Genomic DNA, 21,821 nt, shown 5'->3' with positions numbered 1-21,821 from the left:
ATGAATTGTACAAAAGGGACTGGTTGCACCTTAATAGGCGGGGGACCAGCATTCTGGCAGACAGGTTTGCCACTGCAACACGGATGTGTTTAAACTAAGTAGTGGGGGGGAGGGGATGAACTGGAAATATAAGGATGGAGTTAAAGGGAAAGTGAAAATAAGAAAAGTTTAAAAAGGACAACAGAATCAGTGGAGTAGAAAGCTCAAGAAGAGATCATGCAGTATGGCCAAGTGAAATAGGAATTGATATGAAAGGAGAGGGGAGTAACAATTTAAAAGTATTATATATGAATCCACAAAGTATAAGGAATAAAATAGATGAGCTTGAGGCTCAGTTGGAAATTGGCTAGTATGATCTTGTGGGAATAACAGAGACATGGCTTCAAGCGGACAGGGCCTAGGAAATGAATATTCGAGGATATACATCTTATCGAAAGGACAGACTGACTGGAAGAGGGGGTGGGGTGGCTCTGTTGGTGAGGAATGATATTCAGTCCCTTGCAAGGGGGGGACATAGAATCAGGGGATGTAGAGTCAGTATGGATGGAACTGAGAAATTGTAAGGGTAGAAAGACCCTAATGGGAGTTATCTACAGGCCCTCAAACAGCAGTCTGGATGTAGGGTGTAAGTTGAATGAAGAGTTAAAATTGGCATGTCGCAAAGGTAATGATACAGTTGTCATGGGGGATTTCAACATGCAGTAGACTGGGAGAATCAGAATGGTACTGGACCCCAAGAAAGGGAGTTTGTGGAGTGCCTCCGAGATGGATTCTTAGAACAGCTTGTACTGGAGCCTACCAGGGAGAAGGCAATTCTAGATTTAGTGTTGTGCAATGAACCGGATTTGATCAGGGACCTCAAGGTAAAGGAACCATTAGGAGGTAGTGACCATAATATGATATGTTTTAACCTACAATTTGAGAAGGAGAAGGGAAAATCGGTGGTGTCAGTATTACAGTTGAACAAAGGGAACTATGGAGCTATGAGGGAGGAGCTGGCCAAAGTTCAATGGAACAATACCCTAGCAGGGAAGACAGTGGAACAACAATGGCAGATATTTCTGGGAATAATGCAGAAGGTGCAGGATCAGTTCATTCCAAAGAGGAAGAAAGATCCTAAGGGGAGGAAGGGAAGTAAAGGGCAGTATAAAAATAAAAGAGAAGAAGTATAACATAGCAAAGATGAGTGGGAAATCGGAGGACTGGGAAGCTTTTAAAGAGCAAGAGAAGATAACAAAAAAGGCAATACGCCAAGAAAAAATGAGGTACGAAGGTAAACTAGCCAAGAATATAAAGGAGGATAGTAAAAGCTTCTTTAGGTATGTGAATAGCAAAAAAATAGTTAAGACCAAAATTGGGCCATTGAAGACAGAAACGGGTGAATTTATTATGGGGAACAAGGAAATGGCAGAGGAGTTGAACAGGTACTTTGGATCTGTCTTCACTAGGGAAGACACAAACAATCTCCCAGATGTAATAGTGGCCAAAGGAACTAGGGTAAAGGATGAACTGAAGGAAATTTATATTGGGCAAGAAATGGTGTTGGATAGACTGTTGAGTCTGAAGGCTGATAAGTCCCCGGGACCTGATGGCCTGCATCCCAGGGTACTTAAAGAGGTGGCTCTAGAAATCGTGGATGCATTGGTAATCATTTTCCAATGTTCTATAGATTCAGGAACAGTTCCTGCTGATTGGAGAGTGGCTAATGTTGTCCCACTTTTCAAGAAAGGAGGGAGAGAGAAAACAGGGAATTATAGACCAGTTAGCCTGACGTCAGTGGTGGGAAAGATGCTGGAGTCAATTATAAAAGAGGAAATTATGACACATTTGGATAGCAGTAGAAGGATCAGTCCCAGTCAGCATGGATTTATGAAGGGAAAATCATGCTTGACTAATCTTCTGGAGTTTTTTGAGGATGTAACTATGAAAATGGACAAGGGAGAGCCAGTGGATGTAGTGTACCTGGACTTCCAGAAAGCTTTTGATAAAGTCCCACATAGGAGATTAGTGGGCAAAATTAGGGCACATGGTATTGGGGGCAGAGTACTGACATGGATTGAAAATTGGCTGTCTGACAGGAAACAGAGTAGCGATTAACGGGTCCCTTTCGGAATGGCAGGCTGTGACCAGTGGGGTACCGCAAGGTTCGGTGCTGGGACCGCAGCTGTTTACAATATACATTAATGATTTAGATGAAGGGATTAAAAGTAACATTAGCAAATTTGCTGATGACACAAAGCTGGGTGGCAGTGTGAAATGTCAGGAGGATGTTATGAGAATGCAGGGTGACTTGGACAGGTTGGGTGAGTGGGCAAATGTATGGCAGATGCAGTTTAATGTGGATAAATGTGAGGTTATCCACTTTGGTGGCAAGAACAGGAAGGCAGATTACTATCTAAATGGAGTCAAGTTAGGAAAAGGGGAAGTACGACGAGATCTAGGTGTTCTTGTACATCAGTCAATAAAAGCAAGCATGCAGGTACAGCAGGCAGTGAAGAAAGCTAATGGCATGCTGGCCTTTATAACAAGAAGAATTGAGTATAGGAGTAAAGAGGTTCTTCTGCAGCTGTACAGGACCTTGGTGAGACCCCACCTGGAGTATTGTGTGCAGTTTTGGTCTCCAAATTTGAGGAAGGACATTCTTGCTATTGAGGGAGTGCAGCGTAGGTTCACAAGGTTAATTCCTGGAATGGCGGGACTGTCAAATATTGAAAGATTGGAGCGACTGGGCTTGTATACACTGGAATTTAGAAAGATGAGAGGGGATCTGATTGAAACATAAGATTATTAAGGGATTGGACATGCTGGAGGCAGGAAGCATGTTCCCGTTGATGGGTAAGTCCAGAACTAGAGGCCACAGTTTAAGAGTAAGGGGTAGGCCATTTAGAACAGAGATGCGGAAAAACTTTTTCACCCAGAGAGTGGTGGATATGTGGAATGCTCTGCCCCAGAAGGCAGTGGAGGCCAAGTCTCTGGATGCATTCAAGAGAGAGTTAGATGGAGCTCTTATAGATAGCAGGGTCAAGGGATATGGGGAGAGGGCAGGAACAGGGTACTGATTGTGTATGATCAGCCATGATCACAGTGAATGGTGTTGCTGGCTAGAAGGGCCGAATGGCCTACTCCTGCACCTACTGTCTATTGTCTATTATCAGCTCTTTGGTCGTGTTGACGTTGAGTGCCAGGTTGCTATGACACCACTCAACTAACTGGCATATCTCACTCCTGTACGCCCTCTCATCACCATCTGAACAGGAACCCAAAGGCACACACTCAACGACTTAGGAACAGCTTCTTTCCCTCTGCCAGCATGCCGAGATAGGTCCCAGGATGCACAGGAGCACATTGTCAGTGATGTAACCTGGGGTCATCAGGTGTTTCAGATCTCTCAACATCAAAAACTCTCGTCCAGGTAACACAGCCAGGGTTGACCAGGCCCAGGCTGGTGTCCCAGCAACACTGGTCCACGGGTCACACCTCCTGATCCATCGCCACCTGGAGGTTCAGCAGCCTCTGTGACAGTCCTGATGCCTCCATTCTTTGCAGCCCCTGTAATGCCAAGGAGAGACTCCAGAGTGAGCAGCCAGCAAAACATCTACCCCACACCTCTCATTGTGCCCTCCACCCCTGTTCTGGCACTGCTCCACCAGCTCCTGGTATCAGTTTCCTAAATGGACATTGAACCCATGAACACTACCTCACTACTTTTTTATTTCTGTTTTTGCACTAATTTAATTTAACTAATTTATATATACCTTTTTATAATTTTTATATAATTTAATATTAAGGACTCATTGGGCCTTTGGAAAACGATGTTAGAAGTTAACTCAAAGCCAGCATCACAAGTGACCAACAGAAGTGGAATATACCAGGGTGATGCACTATTCCCCCTGCTGACCTGCATAAACTTGAACCCCAGTCTCCAGCCGGGTCATCTCAAAGAGTGGACATGGGTACGGGCTCAAGAGAGGAGTGGCCATCAGCTACCTCCTGTATGTGGATGACATCAGCTGTATGCCAGAATTGAGAGCGACATTGACTCACTAATCCACCTGACAAGGGTGTACAGCAGAGACATCGGGATGTCATTGGAACTGGAGAAGTCAGAGTAAGAGGTGGGATGAGGGGAGGGAGGAGTACAAGGTAGTAGGTGATGGGTGAAACCGGGAGAGGGAGAAGGGTGAAGCAAAGATCTGGGAAGTCGATTGATGAGAGAGGCAAAGGGTTGGAGAAGGGGGAATCTGATAGGAGAGGACAGAAGGCCATGAGAGAAAGGGAAGTGGGGGGGGGGTGAACACCAGAGGGAGGTAAGGAGACGAGGTGAGATGGGAATGGGGAGCGGTGAAGTGAGGGGGGTGTGTGTCGGGAATCCTGGGGTAGCAAGGTAATATGGTCTTTGGTGTCATGCTCTTAAAGGTCACCAGTCATGATTGGGATTCAATCCCTGCCACTGTCTGTAAGGAACTTGTACGTTCACTCAGTTACTGTGTGGGTTTCCTGTGGGTGCTGCAGTTTCTTCCCACATTCCAGAGACGTATGGGTCAGGGTTAGTATGCCAGGCTGGCGCTGGAAGTGTACCGGCACTTGTGGGCTGCCTCCAGCACGCCCTCAGACTGTGTTGGTCACTGACGCAAGGAAAAGGTGCATTTCACTGTGTGTTTCGATGTCCCTGTGCCAAATAAAGCTAATCTGATTTTCTCTATCTTTAATGACAAGATGAAAGTCTCAGTCATTTAAAGGGCATGGAGATTCCTGCTCTCGGTGCTGAGCCGCTGGGATTCTCAGCCCCACCGGGTGGTGGAAGGTGGATCATTCAGAAAGAGGGAGGTGGATCAATATTCGTTAGACCAAGCAATGGAGAAATGGCAGACTTCTATACTTGCTCGTGTGTGTTGCAAAGATGGCCTCAAGCCTGGGGGTGGGTGTTGGGAGTGGTGCGACATGGTGTCTAGGCCGGAGTCGTTGCTCCCCCCCCCCCCAGTTTTTGCTCAGCGAGAGACGGGCTCTATTACGGGCGACTGGATTGATGCCGCGAGTTTCGGGACTTCATTGCGTGATTTGTGTATGCTTTGTGCTGTGTGTGACTGTTGACTCCCGGAATAACGCTGTTCAGTTTAACTGTATTCAGGAGAATTTGTGTGTGGTTGAATGATGATTAAACTGGAACTGAAAGGGTAAGTGGTGAGGCCAGCAGAGATGAACCATCACTGATGCGGGCTCTCGGACTGAAACACCAACCGTTTACTCCCCTCTGTAGATCAGGGGCTCCCAACCCAAGGTCTGCAAACCCCTCGGTGGGTAGCAGGACAGTATCTGAAGGGCCTGTTCTGTGTAACATTCATACATACATAGCCTGATTTTGTGAGTCGCGTTTTGTGACCTGTACAGAAACCCAAGGCAGATAGTGTCCAGGATTAAAGAACAAACGCAGGCAAGTCGTTGTTCACTGTCCCCCAGTCTAATATGAAATGTTTTTGGAATTATGCCTCTGAACTCACCAGTGTTGATCCCAGCACAGTGTCCTTGGAAGGTTGCTGTGAGCTCGTGCCAACAGGAAGGGTGATGTCTGCTTTCCTGCTATATTTATAAAGATTTTGACGTTACATCACCACTGTATCCATCTGTTCTCAATAACAAGCCGAGATATTTCTCCCCGTGTCAGTTTCCACTGAATTCTGTCCTATTGCTACTTGAATTGTTGTTCCTCTCTGTGCATCGGATGCTGTTTCTTTAGCACTTTATCAGTTTTTTTACGAGGCTGTGTTGCTAACCTGACACTCAACCTGACACGGATGGGAAGTGTGCAAAGAGCTGGCCGGATTCGAACCCAGGACCACTCGCCTCAAAGTCTGGTACATCACTGGATGGCTGGTTGAATTGAAATCCTGAAATGTTCACGAGTTTGAGGTTGGGATAAATGATTTAGCCTGGGTGCTAACATTAATTAGAGGAACAGCAACCTGTCTTCATGGGCCATCTCCAACCTGGCGGCATGAACATAGAATTCTCCCACCTCTGGTAATTGCAGCCCCCCCCCCCCCCGACTCTACCTTTCTCTTTTCTCTCTGTCTCTCCCCTCCTGATCCACCCCCTTCATCTCTTTACCTTCCCCTCCCCACCTTCTCTATCTGCCCGTCACGCACACACACACTTCCTGTCGGTTCCCCTCCCCACCTCCCTCCCTTTACGTTCCAGTTCCCTCTCCTGTCAGATTCCATCATCCTCAGCCCTTTACCTCCCAGCTCCTGATACTTTTCCAACTCTCTTTCCCACCCCCACCCCCCCCCCCCCCCCCATTCACCTCGCATCTCCCCCTCACCTGGATCCATCAATCACCTCCTACTGGCTCTTCTCTCACCTCACACTGGCTATATCCTCTCTGTCTTTCAATCAGAAGTGGGGTCTCGACCGGAAACGTCAACCGCCCGTTTCCCTCTGCAGGTGCTGCCCGATCTGCTCAGTTCCCTCAGCACTTTGTGTGTTTCTCCGGATTCCAGTCCTTGCTGTCTCCAGAGTAAATGGTCTGTGTGTGTGTTTTTTTTAAAAAGTTTTATATTTGGTTCCTGCCTCCAGTAGCTGTCTTGGTCAGAGCAGTGTGAATCTGGTTAGTGCTTTTGCCTCTGAGTTGGTTAGTGGCTGCGGGTTCCAGCCTGGAATGAGCTCTGTGCAGAGGAGGTGCTGTCTCTGTGGATGGACCATGGGGTGGGGGGGGGGGGGGGGGAGGTGTGGGGGTGTTTGGGATCAGGACCAGAGTCTATCCCATGGCGCTGTGACTCTGAAGTGGAACAGCCGTAGTTCTCATTTGGAAATGGTTGTCAGTGATCCAATGTAATTGAAGGCAGATTGTCTGGATGTTGTCTCATTCCTTCTTGTGGGAGTTGTTTTGAACTGTGTAGATAGATAGATAGATAGATAGATACTTTATTCATCCCCATGGGGAAATTCAACATTTTTTCCAATGTCCCATACACTTGTTGTAGCAAAAACTCATTACATACAATACTTAACTCAGTAATAATATGATATGCATCTAAATCACTAACTCAAAAAGCATTAATAATAGCTTTTAAAAAAAGTTCTTAAGTCCTGGCAGTTGAATTGTAAAGCCTAATGGCATTGGGGAGTATTGACCTCTTCATCCTGTCTGAGGAGCATTGCATCGACAGTAACCTGTCGCTGAAACTGCTTCTCTGTCTCTGGATGGTGCTATGTAGAGGATGTTCAGGGTTTTCCATAATTGACCGTAGCCTACTCAGCGCCCTTCGCTCAGCTACCGATGTTAAACTCTCCAGTACTTTGCCCACGACAGAGCCCGCCTTCCTTATCAGCTTATTAAGACGTGAGGCGTCCTTCTTCTTAATGCTTCCTCCCCAACACGCCACCACAAAGAAGAGGGCGCTCTCAACAACTGACCTATAGAACATCTTCAGCATCTCACTGCAGACATTGAATGACGCCAACCTTCTAAGGAAGTACAGTCGACTCTGTGCCTTCCTGCACAAGGCATCTGTGTTGGCAGTCCAGTCTAGCTTCTCGTCCAACTGTACTCCCAGATACTTGTAGGTCTTAACCTGCTCCACACATTCTCCATTAATGATCACTGGCTCCATATGAGGCCTAGATCTCCTAAAGTCCACCACCATCTCCTTGGTCTTGGTGACATTGAGACGCAGGTAGTTTGAGTTGCACCATATCACAAAGTCCTGTATCAGTTTCCTATACTCCTCCTCCTGTCCATTCCTGACACACCCCACTATGGCCGTGTCATCAGCGAACTTCTGCACATGGCAGGACTCCGAGTTATATTGGAAGTCAGATGTGTACAGAGTGAACAGGACCGGAGAGAGTACGGTTCCCTGTGGCGCTCCTGTGCTGCTGACCACTGTGTCAGACCTACAGTCTCCCAACCGCTCATACTGAGGTCTATCTGTCAAGTAGTCCACTATCCAATCCACCATGTGAGAGTCTACTCCCATCTCCGTTAGTTTGTGCTTTAAGATCTTGGGCTGGATGGTGTTAAAGGCACTAGAGAAGTCAAGGAATGTAATCCTTGTATACACATTACACAGAACTGTGGGCTTTGGGTAGTGATGCTGTATAACAGTTCCAGCATCCCAGTTTCAAAGTCGTGATGTAGTGTTCATGGGTTCAATGTCAATGTTCAGTGTCTTAAGCCCCCTCCTTTACTCTCTGTATACCCATGACTGTGTCACCATCCACAGCTCCAATCTGCTAATTAAATTTGCTGACAATACTACATTGATTGGCCTAATCTCAAATAACGAGGCAGCCAACAGGGAAGAAGTCATCTCTCTGACACAGTGGTGTCAAGAAAACAACCTCTCCCTCAATATCACAAAACAAAGGAGCTGATTGTGGATTACATGAGGAATGGAGATGGGCTAACCCCTATCGACATCAATGGATCTGAGGTTGAGAGGGTGAGCAGCTTCAAGTTCCTAGGCATGCACATCACCGCGGATCTCATGTGGTCTGTACCTACTGGTTATGTGGTGAAAGAGGCGCTGCTGAAGTTTGGTATGGGACCCCCAAATCCTAAGGACTTTCTACGGGGCACCATTGACAGCATCTTGACTGGCTTCATCACTACCTAGTATGGGAACTGTACTTCCCTTAATTGCAGGACTCTGCAGAGAGTGGTGCGGACAGCCCAGCGCATCTGTAGATGTGAACTTCTCACTATTCAGGACATTTACAGAGATGGGTGTTTTTTTTAAACAAAAAAGACCTGAAGGATCATTGGGGACCCGAGTCACCCCAACCACAAACTGTTCCAGCTGCTACCATCTGGGAAACAGTACCGCAGCATAAAAGCCAGGACCAACAGGCTCCGGGACAGCTTCTTCCACCAGGCCATCAAACTGATTAATTCACGCTGATACAATTGTATTTCTATGTTATATTGACTGTCCTGTTGTACATACTATTTATTACAAATTGCACATTGCACCTTTAGATGGAGATGTAGCGTAAAGATTTTTTACTCCTCATGTATGTGAAGGATGTAAGAAATAATTCCGTTCATTCATAAGGGAAGAAGCTGTTCAGGCTCCTGTACCTCCTCTCTGATGGTAACAATGAGAAGAGGACACATCCTGGGTGGTGGAGGTCCTTAATCATAGACGCAGTCTTCCTGAGGTCAGAATTGAAATCTGGTTTAATATCACCCACATATGTCATAAAATTTGTCGTCATGCGGCAGCAGCACATTGTAATACATAATAATAAAAACTGAATTCAAGTTCATATAAGTGGTCAGTGGTTCAATTTAATGTCACAATGTATATGATATACAATCTGAAATTCTTACAGACTTCAGGAAGGTGGAGGTAATTCTGTTCTGCGAGTACGTGCCTCCTCCATAGAGAGTTAAGTGAGCCAAGTCCCTGGGATCTCACATCACAGACGACCTCGCTGGTCCCTCAATATCACCTCCTCGAACAAGAAGGCACAGCAGTGCCTCCACTTCCTGAGAAGATTAAGGAAAGTGTGGCTCTCACCCCCCCCCCCCCCCCCCACATCTTAACTGCATTTTACAGGAGCACCACTGAGACCGTCCTGACAAATTGATCAGAATCGGGTTTCATGTCACCGGCATGTATTGTGTAATTTGTTGCTGTCTTTGCAGCAGTACCTTGCAGTACATGTGAATATATGTTTGCCTGTGTGTATACGTATCAAATAAGTCAGACAAAACTAGGAATAAAAGGTAGCGAGGTAGTGTTCACGGGTTCAATGTCCATTCAGAAATCAGATGGTGGAGAGGAAGAAGCAGTTTCTGAACTGTTCAGTGTGTGTGTCTTCAGGCTTCTGTACCTCCTTCCTGATAGTGGCAATGAGAAGAGTGTGTGTACACACAGCCTTCAACCCCCCCATCCCCCAAACTTACTAAATCTCCATGCCTGCAGTAAGGTGGCTGTATTCTGCTGTTTGTTCAGGGGTGGTTGAGCTCCTTGAAGCATCTGCAGTTGTCACATGCAGAATGGACGCAGGTGCCTTTGTGTGTGTGTGTGTGCGTGCGCGTGCTTGTGGCCCAGCCTGCAGTGGTGGAGCTCTGTTATGCTGTTTGCTTCAAGGAGAAGTGGCTCTTCGTGAAGTGCTCCAGAGTTTCAAAGCTGCAGATCTTAGAACGTAGAACACTACAGCACAATACAGGCTTTTCGGCCCACAATGTTCTGCCAACCTTTTAACCTACCGTAAGATCAATCTAACCCTTTCCTCCTACATATCATCGATGTGCCTATCTAAAGACCTCTGATGTATCTGACTCCACTACCACTGGCCTCTCTCGGCATTTAAAAAATCTACCTCTGACATCCCTCCCATGCTTTGCTCCAAACACCTTAAAATTATGTCCATCACCAAACTAATCAGCTGTGGAGAACTCCCATCTATTGCAAGCAACCTTATAGTTCCTTACCTCGCGCTGTTCATTTCTGCTTCCTACCCAAGCTCTTCAAACCTGACTGTCCGGGTGCCTGCTCCTGCCCCACTGAGCTTGTATCTGCCTGCTTGCATTTTATCCCTCCTACCTACATTTCATGTGCTCTTGAACTGTAGCATTTCAGTATATCAGGAATTCTTTGATCTCTTGTGGTTCAAGATCTGTTTGCGCTGATAATGGTTAACCGCTTTTGATTTTTAAAAAAAATTTGAAGTTCCGAATCCAAGCCAAGCAACTGTGTGCTTGCCAGGGCTGCGATACGCTGACTCCTCTGGGCAGTGACTGTCTGGCATATGGCTGAGAAATAAAGAAGCTTGCATTTCTGTAGGGTCTGAGTATTTCATCCCAAAGCCACTTCAGTCAACAAGTTTTGAAATGGATGTAGAAATACTGAAACGCTCATCAGGTCGAGCAGTGTCCGTGGAGAGTGAATCAGTTAATGTACGTCTGAAGCAGAGCTGATTAGATTCTTGATTGGCAATGATGTCAAAGGTGAGAAGGCCGAAGAAAGTGGTTGAGAGGGTATGTAAATCAGCCACGACGGAATAAATCCCTCTCTAGAACTACATGATGGTACCAGCAAACAACGCAACCAAAGATGACATCCTTCAGACAGTTAGCAAAACAAATGCTTTCAGATAAGATTCTACAGTAAGCTTCGTGTGATGGGAACCTGTGGTTTACGTTTTGATGGTTGTGTTTTCATGCCGTTTGAGCGATCTGGTGCTTTGCTGCCTCGGTGAGGTTTGGAGCGGGAGACCAGGAAGCCAGGAGAGCGACTCAGTGGCACAAATTCCGCCAATCGAGCAAAATTGAAATCGACGAGGGCGAGAGCGGAAGGCGAGCCGTCTGTCTGCGTTTGTCAGGTCCCCCCTCTCACTCGGTGCTGCTGGAGGAAGTTTCAGGTGTCTTTGGTCTTGGGTAAGGTTTGATCAGTGAGGCTAGTAGATTGGACTGGTATTTAAAGGACTCTGCCGTTCATTTATGTGTTGTTACACTTTTTTGTGGTTGTTTTGTGCAGTTTTGGTTGGGGCAGACTGGTGCTGTGGCCTGCAGTGGATGAACAACACAGGACTAGACTGAACTGAACTAATCTGAACACGACTGGGCTGTTGCAACGACTTTGTGGTTTAATGTTTTATATTCTGTGTTTTTGGCTTGTTTTTGCCATTTGCGTGTTGGCCGTTTGATGTTCTCTGTGAACGAGTTCCATGATGTTCCTCTGTTTCGTGGCTCTCTCTGGGAAGACGAATCTCAGGGTTGTATCCTGCATACGTACTTTGGTATTAAATATACTTTGACTGAGCATACTTGATGGGCTGAATGGCCTAATTCTACTCCTTTGTCTTAAGGTCTAATATCCAATTCCATAAAGCCTTCTGTATTCCAGTGGTGCTGGACAGTCATTTACTTCATGTCTTGGTCTGCCATAAGACATGGGGACAGAATGAGGCCATTTGGGCCATTGAGATTGCTCCTTCATTCAGTGATGGCTGGTTTATTATCCCTCTCAACCCCATTCTTCTGCCTTCTCACCCCGACTAATCAAGAACTTATCAACCTCTGCTTTAAATATACCCAATGACTTGACCTCCACAGCTGTCTGTGGCGATAAATTACACAAATTCACCATTCTCATGCTAACGAAGTTCCTCGTCATCTCTGTTCTAAAGGGATATCCTTGTACTCGGAGGCTGTGTCCTCTGGTATACCTGAAACCTGTTTGGTCTTCCAGCACAAAAAGTGAGAAAAGGAGAAGCGTTTGATAGCTCTGGGACTGTACTCACTGGAATTCGGAAGAACAGGGGGACCTCATTGAAACCTATTGAAAGTTAAAATGCCTCGATAGAGTGGATGTAGAGAGAATGTTTCCTATGGTGGGGGAGTCTATGACCAGAAGGCACAGCCACAGAATAGAGAGACGTTCATTTAGAATGGAGATGTGGTATTTCTTTAGGCAGAGTGGTGAATTTGTTGCCACAGATGGCTGTGGAGGGCAAGTCACAGAGATTGATAGATTCTTGATTAGTCAGGGCATGAAGGGATATGGGGAGAAGGCAGGAGATTGGGGCTGAGAGGGAAAATAGATCAGCCATGATGAAATGACGGAGCAGACTTGATGGGCCAAATGGCCTAATTTCACTTCTGTATCTTGTGGTCTTAAAACCAGTTGATTTTCAGTGGGAGAACATTTGGGGGGGGGGAACTAAAAGAAGAAATATCTCTGGTGGGGAGAAGCCAGATAAAAGCACATTGTATTTGTTTTGTCTGTTGTGTTACCAATACCAAGGTTGTGGGACATGACCTGGTCAAGGAATTCTTGAGGAGAAGAAATGGCGAGTTCCGCTATAGGCAGAAAAAGCCAGTTACTTCAAGTTGGGTGAATTTCGTATTGAGTGTGTACTCGTGTTTTCTTTGAGTGGTACACAGTACTCCGTCTTCCTGGCTGTGACCGTCAGCCTCTCTGTCGGAAAAGCACAACCTAGACAGGGAATGTATGGGTATAGGCAGCACAGTTGCTACAACGGCTGTATCGTCATGGCTCCAGAAACCCGAGTGTCTCCGTGTCGGTTTCCACCCGGTGCTCCGGTTTCCTCACACATCCCCAATGATGTACGGGGAGGGAGGGGTGTCAGTGGCTCTATAAATCCTCCCCCCCACCCCCCATGTATAGAATGACAAGGAAAGGATTTAGTAGATCACAAACATGAGGAAATCTGCAGGTACTGGATAAAGAAGGGCCTCGGCCCAAAACATCAACTGTTTACTCTTTTCCATAGACGCTGCCCAGCCTGCTGTGTTCCTTCACAGTTTTCTGTGTCTGCTTAGGACTTAAAAGGCGAATGTGCAGGGCTACAAGGAGGATGGGGAGAGGCTCCAGTGAGATGGAGGTAGATGTCATGGGTGGTGTGCAGTGGGAAAAGCTACTGCCTCTCAGCTGCTGAGTTCTAGGGTGGGGGGGGGGGGGGGGGTGTGTGTGTGTGTGTGTGTGTGTGTGTGTGTGTGTGTGTGTGTGTGTGTGTGTGAGATTTGCACGCTCCCTGGGTACTGCCCTTGCTGGAGCGCTGTAATATCAACTAAGTCAACCAAACTCCATTCTAAAAATGACATGAGCGTCAGGCTATCGTGTCGTCGTTCCTTGGGTTTATCGCAGACTCATTGGCATGACATAGTACTTCAGGGGTGAAAAAGCAATGCTTCTGCTGGGGAAACGGCAGGACAGCTTTGGATAGAAACTTCTTTCGCTCCCAATGTAAACTTCTGGCCTTCTGCCAGCCAATTTTCTTTCTTTCCTACCTAACTACTTCCTGGCTGCACAGGAAGTGACATAATACAGATCTGAAGTTGCTGATGAAAATAAAAGCTGAATGTGCTTAATCACACGGTTAAACAAATTAATTGCCTGAAGGGCGAAACACCATGTGATCTTGTGGGGCCCCTCTGGGTGTTCCAGTTCCTTCTACATCCAAAACACGTGTGGACACATCTCCCTTATGCAGCTTTGCTTATCACCTTCCTCTCCCATCAGCTTCTGTCAGCTTCGTTGTCAAAACTACCACCTCCCAGCCTTTGTCACTGTGTCCCTCCCTCCCTGACTCCATCTGTCCATTGGCATGGTAGTGTAGTGGTTAAGCAAAACACTTTCTAGTGCAGGTGACCCGGGTTCAATTCCCACCGCTGCCTATAAGGACCAGAGGCGAGGGTCGGACTGATTCTGCTCGCTGATCCGCGACATTTGCTCCACTCTCTGTGGCACTAGGGGACACTGTGGGCCTGCTCCGGCTGCTCTGGGCTTCGTGTCTGTGAGCTCCACTGTGTGATGAACTGAGGCCGAGGCTTTGGGCCTGCTTGGGGCTTCGTGTCTCTGGACTCAGTTCGGTTTCTGAATGCTGTTGCTTGCTCTTATTGTTTGCATGATTTGTTTGATTTTGTTGCTCGCTCTCTGCATGTTGGATAGTTGAGCGTTTATGGGCTCTTTCCGGTTTCTTGTTTTCTGGCTGTCTCTGTAAGGAGACAAAGCTCAAGGTTGTTGGTCATACGTACTTTGATAATAAGTATACTTTGAACGTTCACCTTGTGACCGCGTGGATTTCCTCCGAGTGCTCTGGTTTCCTCTCACAGTTCAAAGATGTACCGGCTGATTGGTTAATTTATCATTGTAAATTGTCCTGTGATTTGCTAGGATTAAATCGGGGGTTGCTGGGCAGCACAGCTTGAAGGGCCTGTTCAACGCCGTATCTTAATAATTTAAAAACAACCTCTTTTCACCTAGATCCCCCTCTTATTTGCTGACCCCACCCTCATTCTCCCCCCCCCCATATACTGGCCTCTTATTCCCCTCTCAGGCAGTCCCCTCTCTCTCCAGATCCCAGTGTATGCCATCTCTTGTGTCTCCTCAGTGGGTAGAATGGCTGCTGTAAGTCCCAGAGGGAATTGATGGGATCATTATCATTATGTGCCATGTTGTATGATGTGGGTATTCATGGTCTTTGCATGACCATGTTTGTTCTTGGCAAATTTTTCTACAGAAGTGGTTTGCCATTGCCTTCTTCTGGGCAGTGTCTTTACAAGACGGGTGACCCCAGCCATTATTAATACTCCTCAGAGATTGTCTGCCTGGCGTCAGTGGTCACATAACCAGGGCTTGTGATCTGCACCGGCTGCTCGTACGACCATCCACCACCTGCTCCTGTGGCTTCATGTGACCCTGATCGGGGGGAGGGGCCAAGCAGATGCTACACCTCGCCTAAGAGTGACCTGCCTCACACCTTCCACCTCCTCCTTCTGTGCGTCTTCCCTCAGCAGCAGCTTTGGGAGCATCGGTCTAGGGCTGTTGCTGAAATCCCCAGGGGTAGGTGGGCAAGGGCGCGAGTGGGAGAGGATCTCAGTTTGTGAGCGTGTTGTAGAGGAGGAGTGAGTGTGTGTGAGAGGAGGGAAGTAACCATGCCAGCCTCTGTTTGGACGTGGAGTAACAGAATAAAGGACACTGCCAGCGACCCTTCAGTGAATAAACTGTGAATGCCTGCTCTCTTGCTGAAGGGCATTCCCAAGGAGAGTGCATCCTGTTGGCCAGCACCAGTAAATCAACAGATGAGTTAATCCCACACAAGCTGTTCCTCCTCCGATTCAAATGAGATTTGTTTTTGTCAACTTTTTTTCTTCTGGTTGTGCCAACTGGTAATTTTTCCCACCTTCCTCCTGTCCCCACACTTTTTTTCCCCCCGCAGCTGTTAATGTCTAGCGCACAGAATCATTCAGGAAGGCAGTTATTGTGTTTGGTTCGAGTTTGTTTGTGAGAGCTCGGCATGATTTGGCTGAGGCGATGGTGTTTTTTCTTCTTCTTTTAAGTTAAGTGTGTGATTCCTCTTGGAAACAAAGTGCTGGGTTATACTGAGATGTGAATGACTACCGCAGTAATTTTGCTTTTAAGCCTCTTCCTGTTCGTTAGGCAGTTATATCTGTGACTCAAGACCACACGACAGAGGAGCAGAATTAGGCCATTTGGCCCACTGGGTCTGCTCTGCCATTCCATCCTGGATGATTTATTAATCCTCTCAACTCCATTCTCCTGCTTCTCTGCATAACCTTTGACCCCCTTACTAATCAACCTCCATTTTAAACATACCCAGTGACTTGGCCTCCACAGCTGCCTGTGGCAACAAATTCCACAGATTCACCAGCCTCGAGCTAAAGAAATTCCTCCTCATCTCTCAGGGACTTGCTTCTATTCTGAGGCTGCACCCTCTGGTCCAAGACTCCCCACTATAGGAAACATTCTCTCCACATCCACTCTTTCTTGGCCTTTCAATATTCAGTAGGTTTAAAACAAAATCATAATCATTTACCTCCACAGTCGTGTAGCAGCTAGCGCAAAGCTGTTACAACCCGGGGCATCGGAATTTGGTGTTGACTTCCGAGGCTGTCTGTAAGATTATTGTATGTCCTCTCCTCGGGCACAGTCCACAGTCCAAAGACGTACCGGTCGGCAGGTTGATTGGTCATTGTAAATTGTCCCGTGATTAGGCTAGGTTTAAATTGGTGGGTTACCGGGTGGCAAGGCTCGTTGATCAGCGTGTGTCTCCAAATAAATAATAAAATTAGACGGTTGATGGTTTCGGATGAACTTGATCAGATGCCCAGGGGGTGCAGGATAGTTAGCACAGAAACAGGCACTTCAATCCATCAAGCCTATACTGACCCACCAGCCACCTCACTTACACAGACCTCGTTATTCTCTGACAGTTTTCCATTAGTTCCACTCGGTTTCTGACCCTCACCCCCACACCGTGGGGAGGGGGTGACTTACAGCGGTCAGTTAACCCACCTAGTTATGAAAATGGGTGGCAGGTTGGAGGTAAAATGGGGATGCTAGAGAGATGGTGAACCTTGTAGAATTTTCTCTATCTGCATAAATATGACCCAAGATGTGATCAGATCTTCACACGTCCAAAAAACTAGATAAAGAGAACCCAATTAAACAAATAACAGAAAAAAATACTTATTTATTGAGGAAAAAAATGATCCAATATTGCATGTATTTGGGAAATTATGTGAACGTTTGCTTTCAGTAACTGGTGTGCTAACTACTACACTACCATGCTGCCCCGAGCACAGTATAGTCCAGAGAGATAGGTCCATGATTTGTTACAGTATTGTTAAGTTAAAACTCCAGCGTGTGTTATAGGAACATTTCTGATTCAAGTTCAGTCCGGATGAGAGATCTGGACCTGAAATGTTGACTTCCACATAAACATAATGACATCAACCTGATGGTGTGAATATTGATTTCTCCTCTGGTTTAAAAAAATTTCTTGTTTCTTTCCCCCCCCCCCCCACCCCCCACTTTCTGTTCACCACTCTAACCTCTTGCATCTTCTCATCTGCCTATCTCCTCCCCCGGGTCCCCTGTTCCTTCCCGTTCTCCTATGGTCCACTCTCCTGTACAATCAGATTCCTTCCTCTCTAGCTCTTTACCTTTCCCACCCACCAGGCTTCTTTACCTCCTAGCTGTCCTCTTATCTCTTCCCCCCCCCCCCACCTTTTTATTCTGGCATCTTCCCCCTTCCTTTCCAGTCCTGAAGAAGAGTCTCGGCCAGAAACGTCAACTCTTTACACTTTTCCGTAGCTGCTGCCTGACCTGCAGAGTTCCTCCAGCATTTTGTATGTTGTTGTTTTGGATTTCCAGCAGCTGCAGAATCTCTTGTGTTTGATGCATAAAACTTGTTCGTTACAGCAAGTTTTAGAAGTGTTTACATCAATAACAATTATTAAGTGTTATAGAATGGGGAACAAACACAAAATAATAGAAAGGAGTTGTGGTTGTCTTGTCTTCAAAGCTGGCTCAGACAGGACTGATAACGAGACATTCCAGTGATAAGAATAACCAGGTTGGGTGGAGTGACACCTGCTGTAGAGAAACGTCCAGAAAAAGTACACAATTAGCTATACTGCAATTGCCGAAAAATTTAACATGATTATATAAAAATGCAAGCAAACATAGGAGAAGTTAAGCTATAAGAAAATAACAATTTTCCACTCAATTCCAACTCTCCAAATGAAGTCGAGCCGTTGGCATGCCCGCCTGGTGTTTTGCATCAGTGTGTTGGCCTGGGCTCACTCACTCCCCTGAGACGGTAACGCCCAGGGATTTGATTAATGTTGCAGTGCGTTCTGATTGCACCAGTCTTTTATGCTAATCATGAGCAGTAGCCAAGTTGGCCAGTGTGGTGCAAGACTGGGATTGAACAGGTATCTTAATTTCTACCTTTCCTTGATATGAGATTCAAGTTGGGTTATTGTGTGTACCTACGTCGAAACAAACAGTGAAATGCGTCGTTTGTGTTGCGACCAGCACATCGGAGGGGTAGCACGCAAGTGTGGCTGTGCTTCCTGTGGTAACGTGGCTTTCCCCAGTACGAGAGGCATTGGTGGTGTGGATAGTCAAAGGCTTTTCCCCAGGGCTGAAATGACTAACACAAGAGGGCACAGTTTTAAGGTGCCTGGGAGTAGGTGCAGAGGGGATGTCGGGTAAGATTTTTACTCAGAGTGGTGAGTGCGTGGAATGGGCTGCCGGCAACGGTGGTGGAGGCAGATATGATGGGGCCTTTTAGGAGACTCCTGGATAGGTACATGGAGCTCAGAAAAATAGAGGCCTATAGGTAACCCTAGGTAATTCTAAAGTAAGGACATGTTCAGCACTGCATTGTGGGCCGAAGGGCCTGCATTGTGCTGTAGGTTTTCTATGTTTCTAGAACTTGCTAACACTAACCCATGGGATTGATGGCTTTGTGGCAAAGTTTGTGGATGATACAAAAATGGGTGGAGGTGTGGGTGTTAGTGAGGAAGCAATGCGATTGCAGCAGGGCTTAGACAAATTGGAAGAATGGGCAAAAAAAGTGACATGGAATATGGTGTCAGGAAATGCACAACAATACATTTTGGTAAAAGGAATAATAGTGTGGGCTATCTAAATATGGAGAAAATTCAAACATCAGAGTTGCAGAGGGACTTGTTTTCAAGACTCCTAGAAGGTTAATTACAGGTTGAGTTTCTGGTAAAGAAGGCAAATGCATTGTTGGCATTCATTTCAAGGGGAATAGAACATGAAATGAAGGAGATGATGCTGAGCCTTTATGAGACACTGGTCAGGCTGCTCTTGGAGTACTGTCAACAGTTTTGGGTCCTGTATCTCAGAGGAGGTGTTGTCATTGGAGAGAGTCTAGAGCAGGTTCACGAAGATAATTCCAGGAATGAAGGAGTTAACATATGAGGAGTGTTTGGTGTCTTTGGGCCTGTACTCACTGGAATTTAGAAGAATACGGGAGGATCTCATTGAAACCTTGTTGTTTCAACATTCGGTAGATAAGGTGGATGTGGAGAGGATGTTTCCTGTGGGGGTGACCTTTTAGAGCAGGGGTAAGGAGGAATTTGTTTTAGCCAAAGAGCGGTGAATCTGTGGAATGCTCTGTCACAGACTGCAGTGCAGGCCAAGTCGGTGTGTATCTTTAAGGTGGAAGATGATAGTTTCCTGATCGGTCAGGGCATCAAAGGATATGATGAGAAGGCAGGTCTGTGCAGTAGAGTGGGATCCGGGATCAGCCATGATGGAATGGCAGAGCAGACTCGATGGGCTGATGGGAGCAGAATTAGGCCAATGTCTTCTGGTCTTCTGGGAGGAAATCAGAACACCGGAAGGAAATCCACACGGTCATGGGGAGAATGTACAAATTTTTTTTTTCCAGACATCATCATTAACGTCATTATGTGCTGTGTCATATGACGTGGGCGGTCCTGGTCTTTGACCGTGACTGCTCTTGGCAAATTTCTCAGAAGTGGTTTGCTACTACCTTCTTCTGGGCAGTGTCTTTACAAGACAGGTAACCCCAGCCACGATCAGTTTTCTTCAGAGATTGTCTGCCTGGCGTCAGTGGTCACATAACCAGGACGTGATCTGCACCGGCTGCTCATACGACCATCCACCACCTGATCCCATAGCTTCACGTGACCCTGATCCAATGGTGGGCTGGTCACACTAAGCCATGGGAGCAAGTGATGGAGAGAAAAATTGCCAAGAACAATCCTGGTCTCAGAAGGACCATGATCTCACACCTCATATTCATATGAAACAGCATATAATGAATGAATTATATATCTCCATATCTTGATATTCATTGTCTTTCAGGGTTTCACAGTAGAACAAAGAAATAGAATAGAATCAATGAAAATCTACACAGAAAGACCAACAACCAATGTGCATAAAAAAGACAAGCTGAGCAAATACAACACTAAATAAATAATACAGAGAAGATGCGTTTTAAAGTCATTGAAAGTGAGTCTATAGGTTGTGGAACTCTTTCTGTACTGTCTGTTACACCGCTGGCATTTAGGGCACCATTGAATGCCCTCCATCTCTGGTAGTGTTCAGGGCTTGCTTCCTTCATCTCGTCAGTAGATTCCCCTCTGTTTTCTCTCCTGTCAGTCATGCAAGTCCCAGGTGGAGACCCACAAATACCATCGCACTCAGATGTAGAAGGATTCTTCATTGCTGTTTCCGTAACAATTTTGTTTTCCCAGTCAGGGTTCAGCTCAGGGCTAACAACCCTCTGAACATGGAGGACCGGTAGACCACTCTTAGTCTGTCCTCTACCCTTTGACCTGTTTGGCATGGGTGACCCTACCAAGAGTGGAAAGCATAAAGCCCTGACTCTAGCCAACATCGCTCTCCGGGTCACTGAGGCACGCAAGCCTCCAAACCCTACGACAAAACTGTGCTTCTCCTGGAGGTTCCTACCAAACTGTATATTGCTATATTCTGCCTGCCAGTTTTTGAGGAGCTGCTTGACTCTGAACTGAGATGTGCTTGAGATTTGAGTGTGAACATAGAATTTACTGTTGTCTGTCACTTACCCAGCAGTCAGTTGGCTCATTAGGGAACTAGATCCGGTGGTTTGTGTTACAGGTTTATCAGAGAACTATTAGGCAGTCTTAGTCACGTGATGTCAATACTGCTGTCCCATAGTGTGTGAAAGTAAACTTTAACCTCTTGTGGATTTGCTAATGAGCTGCTAATTGGAAGCAGGCCAAGATAACCATGTCCGGTGTGCTCAGCCAAAATCCCTTAATCTGTGAAATAAATCTTTCCCATCAGGCAAAAATACAAAACCCAGGTTCAAGCACAGTTGCTGTCCCATTTATCCCATGTATCTAGTTTTCTGTAAAAGCTTGTAAAGATGAATCTCAAGGTAGTTTATGGTAACGTAACAGTACTGTGCAAAGTATAGCAACATGTGTATAGTTTGAGTGTCTGAGACTTCTGCACAGAACTGTATTTGTCAACGTGGAGTGGACAGCGACTTTCTAAATCTGGTGGGAGTGCCGGATGTTGGGAATGGTGAAGGTGGAGCACCACAGGTGGGGTGTAGGACAGGTGGCAGAAGACGAGTGCCAGGGACGGGGGTGATGTGGGTACAGACATACCCAGCCCTGAGACATCAGGCAAAGCCATTTGACTTCAAACAATTAGTTTATAGATGATTACAGAATCTCCCTCCAGTGCTTCCCTCCCCTCCCCATTCCTCTTTTCCCAACTATGATTCCCCTCTCCCTACCCCCTCCCCCCTCTCAGTCTATAACAGAAACCCATATCAGAATCAGGTTTATCGTCACTCACATATGTCATAAAATTTGTGGGTTTTTTTGCACATGCAATACATAATATTACTACAGTACTAAAAGTCGTGGACACTCTGGCTATATACAATGCCTATATTTTTTTAAAAATCCCCTCCCCAGAAGTTTTCATGTTTTATTGTTTTGCAACATTGAATCACAGTGATTTAATTTGTATTTGTTGACA

At 46.3% G+C, this 21,821-nt stretch overlaps 1 protein-coding gene and 1 long non-coding RNA gene across 2 annotated transcripts in view; both read left to right on the top strand.

The window, feature by feature from the left end:
• The window catches only part of LOC140729247 (uncharacterized), a 119,265-nt gene that overhangs the window by 5,986 nt on the left and 91,458 nt on the right, over window positions 1–21,821 (top strand). The window lies entirely within an intron of this gene.
• The window catches only part of LOC140729246 (phosphatidylinositol 4,5-bisphosphate 3-kinase catalytic subunit alpha isoform), a 137,544-nt gene that overhangs the window by 30,482 nt on the left and 85,241 nt on the right, over window positions 1–21,821 (top strand). The gene's annotated exons all lie outside the window — the stretch shown is intronic.

Source organism: Hemitrygon akajei, chromosome 6 (genome assembly GCF_048418815.1).
Source record: "Hemitrygon akajei chromosome 6, sHemAka1.3, whole genome shotgun sequence".
NCBI classification, from domain to species: domain Eukaryota; kingdom Metazoa; phylum Chordata; class Chondrichthyes; order Myliobatiformes; family Dasyatidae; genus Hemitrygon; species Hemitrygon akajei.
The sequence above is the reverse complement of the archived record's forward strand: the minus strand, read 5'-3'. Positions and strand labels throughout refer to the sequence as shown.